This window comes from Etheostoma spectabile, chromosome 23 (genome assembly GCF_008692095.1).
Source record: "Etheostoma spectabile isolate EspeVRDwgs_2016 chromosome 23, UIUC_Espe_1.0, whole genome shotgun sequence".
NCBI lineage: Eukaryota > Metazoa > Chordata > Actinopteri > Perciformes > Percidae > Etheostoma > Etheostoma spectabile.
This window is the reverse complement of record NC_045755.1, coordinates 360,439-364,340: the sequence shown is the minus strand read 5'-3', so window position 1 is coordinate 364,340 and position 3,902 is coordinate 360,439. Positions and strand designations below refer to the sequence as shown.

The window sequence follows — 3,902 nt, the reverse complement described above, 5'->3', positions numbered from 1 at the left end:
CGGAAGTCTGCAGCCGGATGGAATGGGAGGAAAGCACACCTTCTGGCCGGTTGGTAGACAGGAGTGGCGGATGTCAGCCAGGAGTTTATTGCGGAAGCAGTACGTTTGAGTGCTGCCCTGGCCTCCTCCACACCCGTTGACACCGCCGAAGGTGAGCCTGAACAGAAAGGGACGTCACTCTCTTTCAGGGCAGGGAAAAGCTGGGGAAGGAAACCCATGGACCACAGTAATGGAGAAATCCCAGTGGAGCGATAGGCAGGGAGTTGTGCTCATGTGAATGGGATTGGTACACCACACCCCTAAGAGCCGCCACGATCCTGTTGGCCTGCTCGGGTCTGTCGGTTGATCTGAGGATGATAACCGGAGGAAAGGTGGCAATGGCACCGAGGGTTGGCAAAGACTTCCAGACCTGCGACTTCAACTGGGGTCCCGGTCGGAGATGATGTCCTGGGGGATCCGTGGAGGTGAAAAACATGGTGAACCAGAACTTTGGCTGTTTCTAGAGCCGTGGACCTCTTGGGCAGAGGAATAAAGTGGACGGATTTGGAAAACCGATCACAATGGTGGGTATGACGGTGGTTGCCTTGGGAGTTGGGCAGGCCAGTAACAAGTCCAGGGCGATGCGGAACCAGGGCTGACCGGGGACGGAAGGGGGGGAGCAGCCGGCAGGGGTTGATGGGAAGGCTTAGCACGGCGCACACTCGCAAGTGGCCACAAAGGCCGTCAGTCCTTCTCGCAGTGGGCCATCAGAACTGTTGGCGGAGCAGTGTTCTGGCCATACATGTGTGGCAGCTGAATTGGACGTGTGCGCCCAATGAAGGACCTGGGAAAGGGACGCACGGAGGGAAATAGAGGCGATGGTTGGTCCGTCCAGGGCCAGGGTCCTTAGACTGGGAGCGACGGACGGCAGATTCCACTTCTGGGCCAGGGAGGCGACGAGACAGGAATGGGGAAGGATGAAGTTAGGAGGGTTCTCTGGGTTCGGGTCATCATAAGGAAGTGGAGACGAGACAGCCGGATCCGGACGCAGCACCACACTCCATAACAAACCCAGAAATTGTACGGATGGAAGACTGAAATCACATTTCAGCCTTGCAATAGTTGTTCTCAAAGAGCCACTGCAGCACAACCGGAGTGTTGGACTGGGTCGTGGGAGAAGATCAGATATAGCCAAGGTAGACAAAAACGAACCAGTAAGTAATCGTGGGACACATCATTAACAGAACCTGGAAGACTGCGGGAGCGTTAGTGAGACCGAAGGGCATAACCAAGTATCATAAGGACACAGCGAATATTAAACGCAGTCTTCCACTTGTCCCCCTCCCGATCCGCACCAGGTGGTAAGCGTTCCTAAGATCAAGCTTAGTGAACGTGGTGGATCTGGAGTAAGATCGTTGATGAATCCATAAGAGGCAGAGGATTCATTCCAAACAGAGATTGCATTGGGCCCCCCGTAGTCGATGCACGGGGAAGGGTGTTATCTTTTTGGCAACAAGAAGATTTGGAATCCAGCGCCAATGGCGATGAGGAAGGATGATTGACTTAATGTACTGTCCATAGTCTCTCTCTCGGAAGGGAAAGCTTAAACAGGTGGCTGGAAGGAAGGGGAGCATCGGGAGGAGGGCTATGGAGCAGTCATAAGGGTAGTGGGGTCAAGGACATCGCCTGGTCCTTACAAAAGCCAAGGCGTGGTTGTGGGTACTCTGTGGGAACTAAGACAGATCAGGGGAGTCAGGTGTCCCGGATGGGGCAGGGGTACCGGACTTGCGTCGACAACGACAGGAGGAATGAAAGGCGTACTCCAATGATCTTCCCCGTCCACATTAGGGTCATGGATGAAGAGCCAGGGGAGACCGCGAACGAGGGCGTGACCAGGGGGAAACGAAGTGAAAAGAAACACCTGGCTGGAACACCTCCCTAGGAGGAGCCCAGAGGCATCCTTACAGATGCCCGAACATCCAACTGGCTCCTTTCAACGCGAAGGAGCAGCGGCTCTACTCTCGAGCCTCTCGGATGATGAGTTCTCACCCTATTCTAAGGGAGACGCCAGCCACCCTCCTGAGGAAAACCATTTGCGGACGCTTGTACCCTTGGATTCTGTCTTTCGGTCATGACCCAGCCTTCATGACCATAGGTGAGGGTAGGAACGAGAAATTGCCCGGTAGATCGAGAGCTTTGCCTTCTGGCTCAGCTCCCTTTTCGTCACAACGGTGGCAATAACAGAATGTAATACCGCACCGGCGTCCGATTCTCCGACCAATCTCATGCTCCATGGTCCCTCACTCGCGAACAAGACCCCAAGGTACTTAAATCCTTCACTTGAGGTGTGAATGTGTGTGAGTGTTTATGATGAGCAGTGGCACCTTGTACAGCCCACGGCCACGTGTGTGTGATGGTGAATGTATCCTTTAAATGTAAAAAGTGCTTTGAGTAGTCGTCAAGACTAGAAAAGCGTATATAAATACAGCCACATTTACATTACAGCACTTCAAGTAGCTGTAATAAAACCCTTCTAAAAAGCCCAAACCTTGATTCAGATGTTTTATCCAACCTTCTATTTTCTCTAAGATTCTTGAGAAGCAGTCCGCAACAGCTTGTGGACTTTCAACATAGCAACAGCTTATTTAGGATTTTCAGTCAGGATTAGAGTTATCATAGACAGAGACAGCACTTGTGAAAATGCAAATGATAAACCTAATTGCATCAGACAAAGGACTTATCTCTGTACTGGTGTTATGAGTCTTAGTGCTGCATTTGATACCATTGACCATCATATCTTATTACAGAGATTGGAACATTTAATTGGCATTAAAGAGACTGCCCTAAGCTGGTTTAAGTCTTATTTATCAGATCGATCTCAGTTTGTTCATGTTAACGGAATCCTCTGTGCACGCAAAGTTAGTCAGGAGTCCCACAAGGATCTGTGCGCCGGTCCAATCCTGTTCACTTTATATATGCTTCCTTTAGGCAGTAATATTAGAAAAACTCCATAAATCTTCATTGTTATGCAGATGATACTCACATATATCTATCGATCAAGCCGGTTGAAACAATCAGTTAGCTAAACTTCAAAGTGCTTCAGGATATTAAAACCCTGGATGACCGGTATTTTCTTAAGTTAAACTCAGATAAACAGTTATTGCACTGGGACCAAGCACCCCCGTAACGCATTATCCAAAGATATAGTTACTCTGGATGCATCACCTGGCCCAGCACCACTGTGAGGAATCTGGAGTTATCTTTGATCAGGACATGTCCAATTAATTCCCACATAAAGCAAATCAAGGATTGTCTTTTTCCTCCTACGTAATATGCACAAAAATCAGGAATATCCTGTCTAAAAATGTGCAGAAAAACTAGTCCATGCATTGTTACTTCTAGGCTGGATTACTGACATTCTTTATTATCAGGCTGCTCGAGAAATCCATAAAGGACTCTTCAGCTGATCCAGAATGCTGCAGCACGGTGCTGACAGGAACCAGGAAAAGAGATACATTTCTCCTGTTTTGCTTCTCTGCATTGGCTTCCTGTAAAATCCAGAATAGAATTTAAAATCTTCCCTGACCTAAAAAATCCAATGGTCAGGCACCATCTTATCTTAAAGAGCCCTATACCTACTACCCACCAGAGCGCTGCGCTCCCAGAAGCGGGTTACTTGTGGTTTTCTAGGTCTCTAAAAGTAGAACGGAGGCCGAGAGTTAGTATCAGGCTCTCTCCTGTGGAACCAGGTTCCAGTTTGGGTTCGGAGAGACCGTCTCCACATTTAGAGTAGGCTTAAGACTTTCCTTTTGATAAAGCTTAGCTAGTTAGGGCTGGCTCAGGAAAGTCCTGAACCATCCCTTAGTTACGCCGCTATAGGCAAAGAGATAAACGTTGTGTGATTAGTACTATATAGATAAATT

The 3,902-nt window shown here is 48.9% G+C and overlaps 1 long non-coding RNA gene across 1 annotated transcript in view; it reads left to right on the top strand.

Annotated features, from left to right (window-relative positions):
- The window catches only part of LOC116673208 (uncharacterized), a 13,282-nt gene extending 9,625 nt beyond the window's left edge, over nucleotides 1–3,657 (top strand). Inside the window, exon 3 of the long non-coding RNA XR_004327784.1 lies at nucleotides 3,645–3,657. This is a non-coding gene — a long non-coding RNA (uncharacterized LOC116673208). The remainder of the gene's footprint in view (nucleotides 1–3,644) is intronic.
- The last annotated feature ends 245 nt before the right edge of the window (nucleotides 3,658–3,902 follow it).